The sequence below is a fragment of the Rhinopithecus bieti genome, unplaced genomic scaffold (assembly GCF_001698545.2).
Source record: "Rhinopithecus bieti isolate Rb0 unplaced genomic scaffold, ASM169854v2 scaffold_5924, whole genome shotgun sequence".
NCBI classification, from domain to species: domain Eukaryota; kingdom Metazoa; phylum Chordata; class Mammalia; order Primates; family Cercopithecidae; genus Rhinopithecus; species Rhinopithecus bieti.
In genome coordinates, this window is record NW_016805189.1 from 934994 (window position 1) to 944938 (window position 9945).

At 35.9% G+C, this 9945-nt stretch overlaps 1 protein-coding gene and 1 pseudogene across 3 annotated transcripts in view; both read left to right on the forward strand.

Moving 5' to 3' along the window:
- LOC108529331 (oxysterol-binding protein-related protein 9 pseudogene) overlaps positions 1-1614 on the forward strand; it is a 5390-nt pseudogene extending 3776 nt beyond the window's left edge.
- GRIP1 (glutamate receptor interacting protein 1) overlaps positions 1-9945 on the forward strand; it is a 298768-nt gene that overhangs the window by 80734 nt on the left and 208089 nt on the right. The gene's annotated exons all lie outside the window — the stretch shown is intronic.

The window sequence follows — 9945 nt, forward strand, 5'->3', positions numbered from 1 at the left end:
GGGCATGGGCAAGGACTTCATGATTAAAACACCAAAAGCAATGGCAACAAAAGCCAAAGTAGACAAATGGAATCTAATTAAACTAAAAAGCTTCTGCACAGCAAAAGAAACTACCATCAGAGTGAAAAGGCAACCTACAGAATGGGAGAAAGTTTTTGCAATCTACCCATCTGACAAAGGGCCAATATCCAGAATCTACAAAGAATTTAAACAAATTTACAAGAAAAAATCAAACAATCCCATCAAAAAGTGGGCAAAGGATCTGAACAGACACTTCTCAAAAGAAGACATTTATGCAGCCAACAGGCACATGAAAAAATGCTCATCATCACTGGTCATCAGAGAAATGCAAATCAAAACCACAATGAGATACCATCTCACACCAGTTAGAATGGCGATCATTAAAAAGTCAGGAAATAACAGGTGCTGGAGAGGATGTGGAGAAATAGGAACACTTTTACACTGTTGGTGGGACTGTAAACTACTTTAACCATTGTGGAAGACAGTGTGGAGATTCCTCAAGGATCTAGAACTAGAAATTCCATTTGACCCAGCGATCCCATTACTGGGTATGTACCCAAAGTGTTATAAATCATGCTGCTATAAAGACACATGCACATGTATGTTTATTGCGACATTATTCACAATAGCAAAGACTTGGAACCAACCCAAATATCCATCAATAATAGACTGGATTAAGAAAATGGGGCACATATACACCATGGAATACTATGCAACCATAAAAAAGGATGAGTACATGTCCTTTGTAGGGACATGGATGAAGCTGGAAACCATCATTCTGAGCAAACTATCGCAAGGACTGAAAACCAAACACTGCATGTTCTCACTCATAGGTGGGAATTGAAGAATAAGAACACTTGGGCACAGGGTGGGGAACATCACACACCAGGGCCTGTTGTGGGGTGGAGGGGGGAGGAATAGCATTAGGAGAAATACCTAATGTAAATGATGAGTTAATGGGTGCAGCACACAAACATGGCACATGTATACGTATGTAACAAACCTGCATGTTGTGCACATGTACCCTAGAACTTAAAGTATTAAAAAAAAAAAATCAGAGACATTGATGCAGCAACTGAAGCAAAACACAAACTTGGAAAAGACAAAGAGAAGAGGTCGGGCGCGGTGGCTCAAGCCTGTAATCCCAGCACTTTGGGAGGCCGAGGCAGGCGGATCACGAGGTCAGGAGATCGAGACCATCCTGACTAATACAGTGAAACCCCGTCTCTACTAAAAAATACAAAAAAAAAAAACTAGCCAGGCGAGGTGGCGGGCGCCTGTAGTCCCAGCTACTCCGGAGGCTGAGGCAGGAGAATGGCGTGAACCCGGGAGGCAGAGCTTGCAGTGAGCTGAGATCCGGCCACTGCACTCCAGCCTGGGCGACAGAAAGAGACTCCGTCTCAAAAAAAAAAAAAAAAAAAAAAAGAAAAGAAAAGACAAAGAGAAGAAACCCAAGAAAGGAAGGAGAAGGAAATTCAACTGGAGACAAGCTTATTTCATGAAGATGGAAGATGTTGGGTTTATGATGAATCATTACTGAATTATCTTGGTGCTGCCAAGCATTGGGCTAGGAAATGTGAAGTTTACAACTGATAGCCAGGGCAGTAAGCATAATTAAGCAACATTCTCCCTTTGGGAGAACCTGTTCATTCCCTTCTTATTGCAATGGTTCCTATCTCAGGGATAGGAGACTTTTTTTTTACAATTAAAAATCAATTGTATTTAATTCTATACAATGAATAATTGGAAATTTAAAAAGCAGTACCATTTGCAATAACATAAAAAAATCAAATAAATAGAAATTCCTAAACCAATGCTTGGCAGCACCAAGATAATTCAGTAATGGTTCATCATAAATGCACCATCTTCCATCTTCATGAAATAAACTTGTCTCCCATTGGATTTCCTTCTCTTTGCTTTCTTCGGTTTCTTCTCTTTTTCAAGTTTGTGTTTTGCTTCAGTTGCAGCATCAATGTCTCTCTTTGCCATAAATCTAGCAAAATATTTACAAGATCTACACAGGATGTGGGACTTTCTGACACAGGTGAACAATTACAGTGGGAAAAGCTTCCCTTTTTTCCTCTGTGGCAGTTTTGGCCATAAGTCCTCAGAAAAACTTCAGGTTTTGAAAACAAGATGTTTGCTCCTTTTCCAAACCCTACATATTGAAAAGCATTTCTAAATCCAAGCCTCAAACTCCACACTCTAATACTGATGTTAAGGAACACAATTTCTGTTTTCTAGTTCTGATGATGTTGGATTGTGTGTGTGTGTGTGTGTGTACAGTTCATATGTTGGATTATATGTGTGTATATATATACACAAACACATACACACAGTATATGCAGTTGACCCTTGAACAACACAGGTTTGAACTGCACAGGTCTACGTAAACAGATTTTCTACCACCTCTGCCACCCCTGAGATAGCAAGTCTAACCCCCTCTTTCTCCTCCTCAGCCTACCTAACATGAGGAGACAAGGATGAAGACCTTTATGATGATCCTCTTCCACTTAATAAATAGTAAATGTGTTTTCTTCCTCATGATCTTCTTAAAATTCTCTTTATTATAAGAATATAGTATATCATACATATAACATACACGGTATGTGTTTATGTTGTCAGTAAAGCTTCCAGTCAACAGTAGGCTATTAATAGTTAATTTTTGGGGTAGTGAAAAGTTACATGTGGATTTTTCAACAGTACGGCGGGGGGTGGGGGGTGATGGTGCATCTAACGTTGTATTATACGTACATATATATACAATCATGCAACAAAGATACTTAATGCCAGATTTTTCATAAAAACTCCTTCTACTGTAAATATGGGTTCCTCAGAGTTATTTTGAGAAATGAGCACAGTGTCTTGAAATCGTGTTGGGAAATATTATGGTCTCACCTGCAATAACTTTTCTTTTGGAATTGAACTATTATTAAGTTGTCTCTAACCCTAGATTATAGTTTAGTTATACTCAATATTTCTTCAGGCTTCATAAAGTAATTTTTCAAAAAAATTGAAACTTGCCAAATGAGCCTCAGCAGCTTGAAAGAAAATCCAAGGGACGGTAACGGAGCACTGTAAAAAATGCAGCATCACAGTGCTCTTGGTGGCCCAAAGGACTAGTGATGAGGACAATATCATATAGAAAATATGGATATCAATGACACTGGTTCAGAGGGTGAATGTGGAAAAGTTGTAGGAGTACCTTGACTGATTTATTTCACTGACATTTTTCTTTTCATGCATGCCCTTTGCATTATTTAATAAGTATAATACTTAAACAATCTTAGTGATAAGCATTATGTTGTAGTTTGATTGACAGCATTTTGTTTTGCAGTTTTGTTTTGTTTTGTTTTGTTTTGTTTTGTTTTGTTTGAGACAGGGTCTTGCTCTGACCCAGGCTGGAATGCTGTAGTGCAATCATGGCTCACTGCAGCCTCAACCTCCCAGGCTCAAGCAATCCTCTCACCTCAGCCCCCCGCCCATCTCCCACCAGGTAACTGGGACTACAGGAGCACATCACCATGCCTGGGTAATTTTTAAATTTTTTTGTAGAGACAGAGTTTCGCCAAGTTGCCCAGAGCAGCCTCAAACTCCTGAGCTCAAGCAATCCTCCCACCTCAGCCTCCCAAAGTACTAGGATTACAGGCGTGAGCCACACACCCAGCCATATTCTTTCTTAGCAGCAAATAAAGTAACAGCGTGTCTTACAATTGCTGGCACCTTAAAATCAATAAAATATGGTAATTTTTTAAGCCAAATACTCTGTTCTCTTATTTTACAGTTCAGAGATTAGGTCACACAAGGATTTAGTCACTTGCCAGAGGCGAGGCAAGTAGGGCTGGTTTGTTAGGGCATAATGAACCATTTGCAAATATTTTTCAAGTGACTGTCCCAACTTAGCCCCAGATTAACCCTTTGTTTTTCTAAATAATCATAACTAACCATATTGTTATAATTTTCTATTTCTTTAAGTCAGTATTTTTTTTTTTTTTTAGTTTTAATTTTGTGGATATATAGTAGGTATATATATTTATGGGGTATGTGAAATGTTTTGATACAGCCATGCAATGCATAATAATCACATCATGGTAAATGGGGAATCCATCACCTCAAGCACTTATCCTTTGTGCTACAAACAATCCAATTATACTCTTTTAGTTATTTTAAGATGTACAATTAAATTATTATTGACTGTAGTCACTTACTGTGTTATCAAATACCGCATCTTATTCATTCTTTCTAATGTTTTTGTACCCATTAGCCATCCCTACTTTCCTTCCACTCCCCCGCTACCTTCCGAGCTTCTGGTAACCATTATTCTACTCTCTAGCTCCATGAGTTCAATTGTTTTAATTTTTAGCTCCCACAGTCAAGTGACAACATGTGTTTGTCTTTCTGTGCCTGACTTATTTCACTTAACATAATGACCTTCATTTCCATCCATGTTGTTGCAAAAGACAGGATCTCATTCTTTTTTATGGCTGAATAGTACTCCATTGTGTATATGTACCACATTTTCTTTATCCATTCATCTGTTGATGAACACAGGTTGCTTACAAATCCTGGTTGTTGTACATAGTGCTGCAATAAATATGGGAGTGCAGATATTTTTTGATATATCAATTTCCTTTCTTTAGGGCATATACCTAGCAGTATATGGGTATATGCTGCTAGGGATTGCTGGATCATATGGTAGCTCTATTTTTAGTTTTGTGAGGAACCACCAAACTGCTCTGCATTGTGATTGTATCCCACCAACAGTGTACAAGACTTCCCTTTTCTCCATGTTCTCACCAGTATTTGTTATTCCCTTTCTTTTAACTGGGGTGGGATGTTATTATATTTCATTGTAGTTTTGATTTGGATTTCTCTGCTGATCAGTGATGTTGAGCACCATTTCATATACCTGTTTGCCATTTGTCTGTCTTTTTTTGAGAAATGTCTATTCAAATATTTTGCCCATTTTTAAATTGAATTATCATATTAAAATTTTTACTATAGAGTTGTTTGAGCTCCTTATATATTCTGCTTACTAACCCCTTGTCAGATGTATAGTTTACAAATATTTTCTCCCATTCTGTGGGTTGTCTCGTCACTTTGTTGATTGTTTCCTTTGCTGTGCAGAACTTTTTAACTTGATGTGATCCCATTTATCCGTTTTTACTTTGGTTGCCTGTGTTTGTGGAGAATTACTCAAGAAATTTTTGCCCAAATCAATGTCCTGGAGAGTGCCCTTGATGTTTCCTTGTAGTAGTTTCATAATTTGAGGTCTGGGATTTAATTATTTAATCCACTTTGATTTTTGTATATGACAAGTGATGGAGTCTACTTTCATTCTTCTGCATATGGATATCTAGTTTTCCCAGCATAAGTTATTATTGAAGAAACTGTCTTTTCCCCAGTGTATGTTCTTGGCACCTTTGTTGAAAATGAGCTCTCTGTAGGTGTATGGATTTGTTTCTGGGTTCTCTGTTCTGTTCCATTGGTCTGTGTGTCTGTTTTTATGCCAGTACCATGCTGTTTTGGCTATTATAGCACTGTAGTATATTTTGAAGTCAGGTAATGTGATCCCTCCAGTTTTATTTTTCCTCAGGATACTTTTGGCTATTCTGGGTCTTTTGTGGGTCCATATAAATTTTAGGATTGTTTTTTCTATTTCGGTGAAGAATGTCATTGATATTTCAATGGAGATTGCATTGAATTGGTAGATTACTTTCTGTAGTATGGACATTGTAACAATATTGATTCTTCCAATTTATGAACATGGAGTATCTTTCCATTTTTTGTGTGTCCTCTTCAATTTCTTTCATCAAGGTTTTAAAGTTTTCATTGTAAAGACCATTTACTTCTTTTAATTCCTAGCTATTTAATTTTCTTTTTAGCTGTTGTAAATGGGATTACTTTTTAAATTTCTTTTTCATATTGTTCACTGTTGGCATATAGATATGCCACTGATTTTTTATGTAGATTTTGTATTCTGCAACTTCACTGAATTTGTCAGTTCTAATACGTTTCTGGTAGAGTCTTAAGGGTTTTCCAAATATAAGATCATGTCATTTGTAAACAAGGATAATTTGACTTCTTCCTTTCCGATTTGGATGCCCTTTTCTTCTTTCTTTTATCCGATTGCTCTAGCTAGGACTTCCAGTACTATGTTAAATAACAGAGTGACACTGAGAATCTTTGTCATGTTGCAGATCTTAGAGAAACCACTTTCAGTTTCTCCCCATTCAGCATGATACTAACTGTGGGTCTGCCATATATGGCTTTTATTATGTTGAGGTATATTCTTGCTATAATCTGTTTCTCGAGGGGTTTTTTATGAAGGGATATTGAATTTTATCAAATGCTTTTTCAGCATCCATTGAAAGGATCATGTGGTTTTTGTCCTTCATTGTGTGGATATAATATATCACATTGATTGATTTGTGTAGGTTAAACCATCCTTGCAACTCTGGGATAAGTTTCACTTGGTCATGATGAATGATGTTTTTAATGTGGTCTTGAATTTGATTTACTGGTATTTTGTTGAGGATTTTTGCAACAGTGTTTATTAGGAATATTGGCTTGTAGTTTTCTTTTTTCCTGTGTCTTTGTCTGGTTTTGGTATCAGGGTAATACTGGCCTTGTGGAGTGAGTTCTGAAGTATTCCCTCCTTCTTTATTTTTTGGAATAGTTTGAGCAGGATTGGCATTAGTTCTTCTTTAAATGTTTGGTAAAAATCAACAGTGAAGGCATCAGGTCCTGGACTTTTCTTTGCTGGGAGATTTTATTACAGCTTTAATCTCATTACCTGTTATTGGTGAGTTCAGGTTTTGGATTTCCGCATGGTTCAATCTTGGTACATTTTATTTATATAGGAATTTATACATTTCTTCTAGATTTTCCAATTTACTGGCATATACTTGCCCATAGTAGTCTCTAGTGATCCTCATATGTTTTGGATGTTTTCCCACCCAAATCTCATCTTGAATTGTAGCTCCCATAATTCACACATGTTGTGTGAGGGACCCAGTAGGAGATAATTAAATCACAGGGGTGTGTTCCCCCATACTTTTCTCATGGTAGTGAATAAGTCTTACAAGATCTGATGATTTTATAAGAGGTTTCCCTTTTTGCTTGGCTCTCTCATTCTCCCTTGCCTGCCACCATGTAAGAGATGCCTTTCGCCTTCTGCCATGATTGAGTCTCTCCAGCCATGTGTAACTGTGAGTGCATTAAACCTCTTTTCCTTTATAAATTACCCAGTCTTGTTATGTCTTTATCAGCAGCATGAAAACAGACTAATACAGATCCTTTGAGTTTCTGTAGTATCAGCTGTAATGTCTTCATTTTCATCTTTGATTTTATTAATTTAGGTCTTCTCTCTTTTTCCATAGTCTGGCTAAAGGTTTGTCAATTTTGTTTATTCAAAAAACTAACTTTAAAGAAAAGAAACAACTTTTAATTGATCATTTGTATTGTCTTCATTTCAGTTTCATTTATTTCTGCTCTTTCATGCTACTAATTTTGGGTTTGATTTGCTCTCACTTTTCTAATTCTTTAAGATGCATTCTTAGGTTGTTTATTTGAAGGTTTTCTTTTTTTTTTTTTTTTTGATGTAGTGTTTATAGCTATAACTTCCCTCTTAGTGCTGCTTTTGCTGTATCCCATAGGATTTGGTATGTTTTGTTTCTGATATGATTTGTTTCAAGAAATTTTTTAGTTTTCTTCTTAATTTCCCCATTGACCCATTGGTCATTCAGGAACATACTGTTTAATTTCCATGTGTTTGTTGAATTTCTAAAATTCCTCTTGTTACTGATTTCTAGTTTTATTCCATTCTGGTCAGAGAATATACTTGATACCATTTCAGTTTTGGGAATTTTAAAATGTGTTTTGTGCTAACATATGATCTATTTTCAAGGATGATCCACGGGCTAAGGAGAATGTGTATGCTGCAACTGTTGAATAAAATGTTCTGTAGATATCAATTAGGTCCATTTGACCTGTAGTCCAGATTAAGTCCATTGTTTCTTTGTTTATTTTATGTCTGGATGATTTGTCCAATCCTGAAAGTAGGGTCACCAGCTATTACTGTATTGAGTTCTATCTCTCTCTTAAGCTCTAATAATATTTCTTTGTATATCTGCATGCTCTGGTGTTGGGTGTACATATATTTACAATGGTTATATCCTCTTGCTGAATTTACCCTTTTATCATTATATAATGAGCCCTCTTTGTCTCTTCTTACAGTTTTTGTCTTGAAATTTATTTTGTCTGGTAGAAATATAGCTACTGCTGCCCTTTTTTGGTTTCCATTGGCATAGAATGTCTTTTTCCATCCCTTGTTTTCAGTCTATATGAGTCATTATAGGTGAAGTGTGTTTCTTGTAGACAAGAGATAGTTGAGTCTTATTGTTTATCCATTCGGCCACTCTGTGTCTCTTGATTGGAGAATTTAGATCATTTGCATTCAATGTTATTATTGATAAGTAAGGATTTACTCCTGCCATTTCGTTATTAGTTTTGTGGTTGTTTCGTGGTCTTCTTTTTTTTCTGTCATTCCTTCCTGTCTTCCTTTTAGTGGTAATTTTTCTCTGGTGGTATGTTTTAATCCCTTCCTTTTTATACTTTATGTATCTGTTGTATATTTTCAATTTGAGGTTACCATAAGGCTTGCGAATACTGTCTTATACCCCATTATTTTAAACTGATGACTACTTAACACTGATTGCATAAACAAACATGCAAAAAGAAAACTAAAAAAACTCTACACTTCAACTTGCCCCTGCTTTTAACTTTTGTTGTTTTTTTAATGTTTTATCGTACTGGCTATTTCTTGAAAAGTTGTCATAGTTATTATTTTTGATTGGTTCATCATTTAGTCTTTCTACTTAAGTCTGCATACCACCATTACAGTGTTATACTGTGTTTTTCTCGGCGCTTACTATTACCAGTAATTTTTGAAACTTCAGATGATTTCTTATTGCTCACTAACATCCTTTTCTTTCAGATTGAAGAATTCCCCTTAGCATTTCTTGTAGGACAGGTCTAGTGTTAAAGGAATCCCTCTGCTTTTGTTTGTCTGGGAAGGTCTTTATTTCTCCTTCATGCTTAAAGCAATTTTTGCCAGATATACTATTCGAGGATAAAAGTTTTTTTTCTTTCAATACTTTAAATATGTAATGTCACTCTCTCCTGGCCTATAAGATTTCCACTGAAAAGTCAGCTGCTAGATTTACTGGAGCTCCATTCTATGTTATTTGTTTATTTTCTCTTGCTGCCTTTAGGATTCTTTCTTTTTCCTTTACCTTTGAGAGTTTGATTATTAAGTGTCTTGAGGCAGTCTTCTTTGGGTTCAATCTGTTTGGTGTTCTATAACCTTGTGGTACTTAAATATTGATATATTTGTCTAGGTTGGGGAAGTTCTCTGTTATTATCACTTTGAATAAACTTTCCATCCCTATCTGTCTCTACATCCTCATTAAGACTAATAACTCTTAGGTTTGTCCCTTTGAGGCTATTTTCTGGATCTTACAGGCATGCCTTATTCCTTTTTCATTCTTTTTTCTTTTGTCTCCTCTATTTTCAAATAGACTGTCTTCAAGTTCTTTAATTCTTCCTTCTGCTTGATCACTTCTCCTATTAAGAGACTGTGGTGCATTCTTTAGTATGTCAATTGCATGTTTTCATCTCCAGGATTTCTGCTTAATTCTTTTTAATTATTTGAATCTCTTTGTTAAATTTATCTGATAGGATTCTGAATTTCTTCACTGTATTATCTTGAATTTCGAGTTTCCCCCAATCACCTATTTTGCATTCTCTCTCTGAAAGGTTACATAACTCTATTTCTCTGGGTTTGGTCCCTGATTCCTTATGTTATTCATTTGATGAGGTCATTTTTTTTTTTTTTTTTTTTTTTTTTTTTTTTTTTTTTTT